We start from the raw sequence: 10420 nt of genomic DNA, 5'->3' as shown, positions 1-10420 counted from the left end.
CGGCAAAGCATTAGGACCCAACGGGATTCCGATTGAATGGTATAAGCAAACAACAGAGACTGTGGGCCCGCCTCTATTGGCAATGTACAACGAAAGTTTAGAGAAGGGCGAGCTGCCGCTGGACCAGCAAATAGCAACAATAGTGGTGATCCCAAAACCTGGTAAGGACCCGTCTGAATGCACGTCCTACCACCCGATATCTCTACTAAACGCGGAAGCTAAGATTTGAGCTAAACTGTTAGCGAACAGGCTGCTGGCCCACTTGCCATACTTAATACACCCTGACCAATCGGGCTTCATGCCAAACAGGAACAAGGCCCTTAACCTCAGACGCCTAAATGGAGCACTAACAAAGGCTCCTTCATTGTCAGAACCGGGGGTGGTATTGTCCCTAGACGCAAAAATGGCATTTGATATGGTAGAATGGCGATATCTCTTTGGCGTTTTCCCACATCTGGGATTTGGTCCTAAATTTTGCGCATGGGTGCAACTCTTATACACGAGACCTCTAGCCCGGGTGACGGCTAATGGACACTTATTGGGCGAGATACCGTTAGCAAGAGGGATGCGCCAGGGCTGCCCTCTATCGCCGCTCTTATTCGCGCTTGTATTAGAGCCGCTGGCGACACTGGTTAGGAAGGCCCCATCGCTAAAAGGAACTCGGTGGAAAGAGGGATGGGAGGATCGTCTCTCATTATACGCCGATGACATACTGGTGTACCTCAGAGATCCAGACCACTCAATACCAGAGCTCCTTGACATCTGTGATAACTTCGGGACAGTGTCAGGATACACAATAAATTGGTCCAAATCGATACTCTATGTACTGAAGGGACCCACGCCACAGCTCCCGGCAAATTGCCCGTTGGTGGTTGCTGGTGATTCCTTTAAGTACTTTGGAATACATATTACACAGGACGAAGCAGAATTCCACTCCAAGAATCTGGCACCCCCTCTAGAGCGATTAAGGAGAGATGTGATACACTGGGCGTCTTTGCCCCTTACGCTCCTCGGTAAGGTGGCATAGTATAAAATGATGGCCCTACCCCGGTTTCTTTACGCCCTCGATAATACGCCCTTTCCGGTCTCGCCCCGATACTTCAAGCAAATAGCTGCACAAGTGTCAGTACTTCTTTGGGCCACCGGCCCGCTCGCATAGCACAGGCAAAAGTACACTAAAGTTGGTATGATGGCGGGATAGCGCTCCCTAACATACAATTATATTATTGGGCGGCTCACCTTAAGGTCATTAACCAGTGGATTCATGCACCCCAAGATGATCCAGTGTATAGGGCAGATAGAGCACAATTGGGAGAACATAACATACTAGCAATCCTCTATAATAAAGGGCTAACACTGAAACTAAAGGGCCCTACATGACATACATCCACATTATGGCACACAGCGCAAACACGGTTGGGATGGAGAGGGGTTATAACCAAACTTACCCCACTCTCGGACACAGAGAAACTGGGACAGCTGCGGAACAGCAAGGGATTTACACAGTGGGACAACATAGGCATCTCCACGGTAGGGGATTTGTGGGACAAAGGAACTGTAATACCATTTACCCAACTTCAGCAACAATATGACCTGGGCCCGACTGAGACCTATAGGTATGTACAGATAAGACATGCGTTGTTAGGTAAGGAATCTAATACTAACGTGTTTCTTTCAGATATGTTATTTGCCAGCACTCTGCACTTTATTCTCTCCTAACACTCCTGGACGCACTTTCTCATTTCCTGCAGGTGACAATTCTATGCGAACTAGGTTTTTACCTAGGCTTCGAGTGTGCGACATGATAATATTTATGAAATACCATTGTTTGCATCCTTGTATATGTCCATATTCTGCTCGAAGGTGCTAACTCTATGCGAAGTAAGTCTCATCTAGTTTTAATCTGTACTCAGTGTGATATGATCTAATTTAAGAAACATTGTCTGTGCTCTATTAGATGTTCTTTTTGCCTAAGGGATAGCTTTGTTATGTGTTACTCCAACAGACATTTGTTTCTTTTGTATCTTTTTAGACATGTAATGATTTCGATTAATCGAACATGAGTAAACTCTCAAAGCGGTTTCGATCCATCGGACCTATTGAGGCACTAGTTCTTTGTGAATATGTGTAATGACACCCACGTTGTGGCTAGGCCTGGGCGGTAAATTCCGTTCCGCTTGCGGAATTTGGGTAATTTCGCATTCCACAGAGAACGTGGCATTGCCAAAAATTCTGCACTCCGCGGAATTTTTTGCTTGTTCGAACTTTCAAAATGCGTGTTCGCAAGATATTTCTCCACAAGCACGCAAACCAGAACAGGAAAAAAGCATTGCGAACGGGCAGAACAAGCAATTCTGCGTGTTCGCTGAACTTTTGAGTGCTCGCAGACATTTTTTACTGTTTCGCTGAGCTTTGCGTAGCGCAACTACGCAAATTCCGCACCACCCCTAGTTCTGGCTTGACAGATGGCTCTGAATGCCAATGCAATGGTAGTAGCCTAGGCTCCGGTCTGAGACTGCAGACTTTTCGGAGGCTGCTACTCCAAAAGGTCTGCCAAGGAGTAGAAGATCCGAAAACAGAGGGCTATCCACTGTGATATCGTCTTTTCCTGCACTACCTTAACGTTCTTTGTCCCAGAGAAGCCCACAAAGAACTGATCATGCATCAGATACTTGGTAAAATCGAGGTGGAAACTCAAGGCTCTTTTAGGGTCCAAGCGATGACGTCTGGCCTCCTCTTTAGAGGGACATGCGGAACAAAGAATTCCGGAAGTGATGGACTGGCCAATATGAAAGGGTGTCACTGCCTTTGGCTGAAATGCTGCTCTGATCTTCAACGTCAGTTTGTCTGGGAAAAAAGTGGTGTATGAAGCCTGAAATGAGATTCTGCAGTTCACTCATGTGACACGCTGAAGTTTTGGCAATGAGCAAGACTGTTTAAAGATTCAGGTGACACAGAGGACTGCTGTGCATCGGCTCAAATGGGGTACACAAATGGAATGTGAGAACCTAATTAAGGTCTCACTGTAGCATCACAAAAGGTTTAGGTGGGAACATATAAACAAAACCTTTAAGAGAACACATCACAACATATGATTTAAATATGGACTGTTGGTCCATAAAATGCAAAAAGGCCAAAAGAGCTGACAAATAACCATTTACAGTGTCCACAGTGATTTCTTGCTGTGCCAAAGACGGCACAAAAATCAAACTATCCAACTCCTTTGATTGCAATGGGTTTGTATGGCAAGAACTACACCAGGTGACTAATTTAGCCCAGTGTCCAGGAGATACAGAGTTTGTAGAATGATGTCTGGCTGCTAGAATGACATCCACTACTCCGGGAGAGAGATCAAAAGCAATCAACTGTCGCCCCTCAGTCTCCCGTCATGGAGATGTAGATTGCGCCGACTTGGGTGCAGCACCATGCCCTGCTACTGAGAGAGAAGATCCTCCAGAAGTGGGAGCCTGGCCAGAGATCGGATGGTCCTGCTCAGAAGTTCCAGGTACCGCACTCGCCTGGCCAAATCCAGAGCCACTAGGATAATTTGAGCCCATTAATTCCAGATCTTTTTCAGAACAGGAATGAGTGTGTGCAGAGGTGGGAGAGTCCCAAGCACCTCTCTAGGCAGAATGTGTCTTTGAGAGAGAGCCTTCTTGCGCAAAAGTGTTGACATTGTGTTTTCTCAGCAGTGGCAAAGAGATAGAGCCAGGGCTCTTCCCTTTGCTGGAAGACCCCTGCACGATCTCCGGGTGCTACTGCCATTCATGATCTGCTAGGCATCAGCAGCAGAGTTCCTCCGCCCTGGAGTTTAATATATCCTTCCAGATGGTTCACAACCAAGGAAATGCCCAGACGACTACGCCAGCCCCAGAAGCACAGAGCCTCCTGAAACATGACCGAGGATCCATCCTGCTTGTTGCTGTATGACATGGTGGTGGTGTTGTCCATTAGAACCTGAGCCAGCCTTCCCATGAATGTTGGCAGTGAGGCATTTAATACCAAGTGAATGGCTCGCAAATCCAACAACTTCATGTGGAGGCCAGAGTCCCCCTGATCTCCACCTGTCCCAGGTGTCCTCCCCAATGCAGCAGCAAGGCTTTAGTCACCCATATCAGCTCTGGGTAGTAGAATGGGTAGGAGAATGGTCTGCCGAGGGTCCAATTGCAGATGAGCAGGTACCACTGCACGAATTTTGCAGTCTGCTTCGAAACCTGGATGGAATCCAACAGGCTCCCTTGTTGCTGAGCCAACTGAGACTCAGATCCTAGTGCAGAAACCCCATGCCATCTGGCATAATACACAAGCAGGAAGCAGGACACGAAGAAGTTTCAGAGTCACTCTCACTGAGACCCAGGACCAAGGCTGAAACATCGGGATCACAGTCCGAATGTCTTGGACTTGTTTAACCAACGGGACGGCACAAAACTGCATTGGATCCAGAATGGTTTTGATGAATGGGAGCTTCAGTGAAGTACTCGGGTGTGACTTCGGCACCCCAAGTATGTTAGGAGGTTTGCTGTCGTCTGAAGGTGGCCTAGAACTGACTGTGGCAAGCCTGCCTTTAACAGCCAGTCATCAAGGTAGGGGAAAGACTGGAATACCCAACCGCTGACTACGTGCTGCGACCACCGCCATCACTTTCGTGAACACCCAAGAGGCACTGGGGAGCACAGAAAATGCTCTTGGCCCACCTTGAACTGCAAGAAATGCCTGTGAGACTGCAGGACCGGGATATGAGACATGGGGTCCTGCAGGACCAGCGCTACCATCCAGTCTCCCGGATTAAGCAGCCAGCACTTGGACCAATATGACCATCATAAAGTTGTCCTTAGAGAGGAAGAAACTGAGCAAGCACTTGGACCAATATGACCATCTTAAAGTTACCCTTTGTGAGGAAGAAATTGAGTGTGATTATGCAAATTAGGATGGAGGCCTCTGTCCTTCTTAAGCACCAGGAAATAACAGGAGTAACATCCAGTCTCTTTTTCCGATGCCAGGACCCTCTCGATTGCTCGTTTTCCAAAAGATTCCTTCACTTCCTGCACCAGAATGGATAAATGGTCTTCTAAAAGCCGCTCTGATGTTGGTGGAATATGCAGCGGGTCTTATAGGAGTGGCTGAGTGTATCCTTTTTAAATGATTTGGACCTCCCATTTGTCACAATGTGATGCTCCGCCAACCCTGGAGGTAATAACGCATCCTGCCTCCTACAGGGGGCTTATATGCCACTGAGGGGAAACAAAAAAAGCTTGGGACCTGAAGCATGGGGCGGGGAGAAGGTGGAGGACTGGACAGGATACTGCCACTGCTGGCCTAGACATTGCCAACTAGATCCTCAAATCCCAGTCTTAAACGGACTGGGTGATCTATTGCTGGGGTCAAGAGCGTTGGCATGGTCATTGTGGAAAACCCCTCCAAAGCCTTGAAAGGGGCAACATTGTTGAGGATATTGCAACATGGGCAAAGAAAGGCAGAGGAAGTGCAATGTGGCCCTGCTTTCTTTAAAGAGCTCCAGTAGCAAGTTTGCCTTACCTCTGAAGAGACAGACGCCATCAAATGGCATATCCATTAATGGCGCTTAGATATCACCTAAAAAGAACAGTGGATCACATCCACTTGAGCCATCAAAGAACCACACTGGTACTGATCGCCCTGCCTAAGCAGTCAGTAGTGTCCAGTCCAAAATGGATCACCTAGTTCGCTCATCCTGGCCACCCTGAATGATCTGTGCTAAATTGGCACGGAATTACCCAGGGACAATCACAAAACTTCAAAGATCAGATCCCAGAATAAGTGTGAGTATCTCCCTAAGGGGCAATTAGCTTTGACCAAGCGAAGAGTGAGACTAGCAGAAGACAACACTTGTATACTAAATACTTCCATATGTTTGCATTCCCTGTTAGGGGGAGTGTTGGCAATTTAGTTTGGTTAAGCGTGCTTGGTAAAGCCTGGGCCACCAAGCGCTAAGGTGTAGGATGTTGTGTAAGAAAGGCAGGTTCTCCTGGAGCAGCACTATGACATATAACCACTTGCCAATTTAACAGCACACAAGAGCAGGGGTCTGACCCAGGTGAATATTAACGTGTCATTGAGAAGCTTCATTAAAGGGAAGAAGCAGCTCTATAAATGCCTGTCTGGGCTGAAGAGCTTTCTTCAGTACATTGGTCCTAATGTTAATAGATGTTAGCTATAGGTCCAAAATTTCATTTGCCCGTCGGATGCCACAGCAGAAGAAGCTGTTTGCTCAGTTGATAGGCCGAGAAGAACTCAACCTGGTGTCCAAACCTCTGGCCTTCTGCAAATCTATGTATAAATTAGCATCATCATAATATTCGGCATCATCCCAGTCATCTCCATTGCCATCTCTGAAATTATGTTGGCTTTGATCAGAGTCTGATCCAGACAAGTTCTGGAGAGCTTGTGGACAATTTCCCAGTAGGGTAAGTGTCCTGTCTGAGTCAGAATGAAGCTGGGCTGATTATGACAGAGGACACTACTTCGGTCAAGGTAGAGTTGGATTCATTTTGGATCCGGACAAATTAATGCGAGTTGGGTGCATTTGGGCTGGCACTGAGACAACTGAAGCTGGTCTTGGTATCAGGATTGAAGTCAGGTTGGGCATCAGCCCTGAAGGTGAGGCTGATCCTGCAGCTGTGTCAAGAGGTACAGGCGGGGTCGAGCATGGATCCACTGATGGTAACCTGACTGGAAGACACCTCGGATCCAAGGTGCCCAAAGGGGAGCCAGTAGAGTGCCAAATACACACACCATGGCTTCTCTAAAAGCCTTTATCTGTGGCAACAATGGACCCGGTGCATCAGAACCGCCCCCTTGATAGGCAGAAGGATCCGCTAGCCTTCGGTCGGTGTTCAGCAACACAGTTTGGCTTTGTGGTTCTTGATATTTTTGGGGTTTATCTGAGTACAATCCTCGCAAGCCTTGGAGTTGTGCATCAATCCTAGGCACCAAAGGGAGGCCTCGCGGGGAATCTGTCACAGACAAGTGCTTGCGACAGTCCCTACAAAGCTTACACCCTGTGGTTTTAGGTGGGGACATGTTCTCTTGCACACCGTAGAAACATTTTGTGGCAAAAAAATTGTCTGCAAAAATTAGGAAAGAGTTTGGGAACAAGCACCTGATCCATGTCTGAAGGCATGCAAAGTAAGGAACCAACAGGTGCAGAGGTGGTGCTCATTTCTGGATTCAAAGTCACTTCCAGGGAGCCGGACCAAGCCGATGTTACGCCAAACAAAGCCACCTGCTGGTGTGGAAGAACAATGATGAGAAAAATCTCCAGATCTAGTTGGGTACCAGGGGGTGTTCATAAGGTGAAGAATCTGTGGTTGTAAGCATCAATTAGAATCTCAGTTATGGTTATGATGAGCTTCGAGACTGGACAGAAGAGTACTTCCACTTCCTAGGGTGGGGAGAAGGCAAACGCGAGATGGCTGTGTTGCTTACAGTACAAGATGTACCCATATTCATGAATGTTGTCAACACTGCTGTTGCTTAATATTCCCAATATACTGTCTGGGGAAATTCAAGTTGGTGACTCTATTAAAGATTAAAATGCGGGAGAGTTAGCCATCATCGATACAATGCCTTTCATGACAACTAAACAAGTGAGGTGCTGGAATTAACACACAATCTTTCTTTTTCGAGTCACGATTTGCACAAATCTCAATCTGTGCACATAGAAGGGATGGATGGACCCACAGATCTGTTCAAGAGGTAAAAAACAGACCATCAGGAAGTATAGGAGACATGCAACACTCAACTGCTGGAAGGGATTCCAAATATAATGAAATCCTCTTGAATCGAAGACAAACAACGGTGGACCACATCCTCTTGAGTCCAACTTTCTTGATCTTATTTTATTTTGCATCTTTCTGGACTTCAAGATATTCAAAATTTAAATGTGTTTAGTTGAAGACATTAAAAATGTGTTTCTTAAGAAAGTTCTTAAGAATAAACCTTCCTTGTTTCCGACAACTGAAACTGATGAGATGGAGGTGTGCCCATTAACATAGCCTTCACAACTGTTTATTTGGCCAATCAGAAACCATCTGCATCAGAAGCAGCAACAGAAAGGCCCTGGTGGGATCACATTATATCATAGGAACCTCTGGACTTGTCTTTCAGTCAAATCTCACCTGCGTTTGCGAGCAACTGAAAATAGTTCCTTAACCATGGAGTCAAATACATTTTGCATGTATAAACTCAAGGTAGTAAAATTCAGTAATGCGCTAAATTAATCTGCAGGAGGAAAGTGAAAATGCTACAGTGCTCATCCCAGCTACATGTAACCACTCATGTTATCATGACAACATACCGAATGTACATCCAATCAGTCATAATAAACCACAAAACAATTTATCTGTAAGAAAAGTCAGTATATTTATAGTCTGCTTTATAAAAGTTACTATTATACAATAGTACATAGTATTTATTTCACAAAAATATTAACAAATATGTACAGCAAGACAAATACACAAGAAACACTTTCTTCAAACAAAATACATATTGAAGACCGCTTCTGTAAGCGCAAAGACAATCCTAAAATCATATATTTATATAAATATATACATAGAAGCAAAAATCCAAAATATTTTAAAGTAGATTTTTATGAACAAAAAATAAAGATGGGCTTGAGAAGAAGGCATTTTATTGCAAGCCATGATGTTAGCTGTCTTTACTATAAAGGTCTCTCGCGTTCACACTAGAAACACACAACTTCTGTATTCATCAAACCACAAAACTCCAAGCATTAGGTGTGGATTTCGAAAATGACCCTTTATTAGAATTAGATTGCCTTATAACAGTGTCTCTGTTCACTTTTACAAATACTACAGTGGCAAATAAGGAGATAAAAAACAAATCTCAACTCCAGTTACAAGTCTGTTTAAATACATTTCAGGGCATCTACAAATAGCTGACTGTACACGTTCCCTCTTACAATAAATAGAATTTGCACATTAGGTTTCGGACTGGCAAAAAAAACCTCAACTTGGCATTATCTTTTCCATTTGTAATGCTTCTAATTTGATCTACAATTTCGAAAAAAAAAATATCTGTACAGAATTTACATAATACAAAGCTTGACACAAGCTGAAACTGCCACCAGCTCAATTAAATGTGTGTTTTCCTCTCACCATGAGTCTGAGCTGTTATCTTTTAAAAAAGAACCCAAGTTACAATATTCACCGTAATAAACTATTTACAAACTTTTGAAGTACAAACAAATCAGCAAAAAACTCAACTTGTTTCTACAAGAAACAATGTTATAGAATACCTTAGTGTGCCTATTTACATAAGATGCGTTTATGTTTTACTCCAAACCCTCCTAATAATCATTTTTATTTTCACACGCAAATATCCGTGAAGCTGTCACAATCTCGGACTGAACCTGCTGCAAAACGTTTCAAGATTTGAACAACCTTTTTTTGTTGTAGACTTGCAGTATGATTTTGCTTAGCATGATATTGTCAGTGGGTGGAAAGTTCAAGCGGTGCAAGGGTTGGGGTTGGAGGAAGAGGGAGGGCGGAATTATCCACCTTAACAAGAGAAATTGCTACTGGGACCAAACACGGTTCTAGAACCAAAATATGTGTTTACGGCTCAAAGCTAGTGAAGATGGGGAGCAACACGTTCAGATTTAGGTACACAGTGAGCAGAATAATGTATGCATGAGTTGGCCAAATTAGCTTACAAGGACACGCCTAAGCGCAAACAGAATGAACCAACAAAAACGATGGACGAGTTGATATTTGCAGTAGGTCTATAATGTATTTTGTGATGGCTTACGATGATTTCAACAAAAGCCCATCCTCTCTGGAAGAAGGAATACACCCTCATGTCTTTAAATCGTGGCCTTTATTTGAAACTAGGGCCGAATTATGAATCATGCATGAAAACCCTTTTCCATATGCATATTATCCAAGGCACTGGACAATACCCTAGTTTAAACACTTGCCAATAGCAGGTTCTGAATGCTGTACCCAAACATGGAATCTCAGTGCTATGACAGCAGCCCTTTAACACAAAATAATTATTACAGGTATTTTTCCGCCTCAGAATATCATATGGTTACCTATTTAAAAAGCCACACCTGCGACAGTGGCTAAGCATAAGCTAAAAAAGGACACTGAGAAATTCAAGGAACTCTGAGTCGCTCAACTTCACTGAGTTTCCACATAGTCGGACTGGTAAAAAGATTCTGTGAGGCTTTAATACAAATGCTAAATTCAGACCGCCTCTTTTTTTATATCTGTGTGCACGAGGTATATAGCTTTTTAGAGTTTGTGGTTATCATTGAGCACATGCTACCCACAAGTTCAAATTGTATTGGGAACAAAAGATGGCAATTCCTACTGTTGTAAAAAGAACCTTTCACATTTCCTTGACAAGAAGGACCTAT

The sequence above is a fragment of the Lissotriton helveticus genome, chromosome 11 (genome assembly GCF_964261635.1).
Source record: "Lissotriton helveticus chromosome 11, aLisHel1.1, whole genome shotgun sequence".
Lineage (NCBI taxonomy): Eukaryota > Metazoa > Chordata > Amphibia > Caudata > Salamandridae > Lissotriton > Lissotriton helveticus.
The sequence above is the reverse complement of the archived record's forward strand: the minus strand, read 5'-3'. Positions refer to the sequence as shown.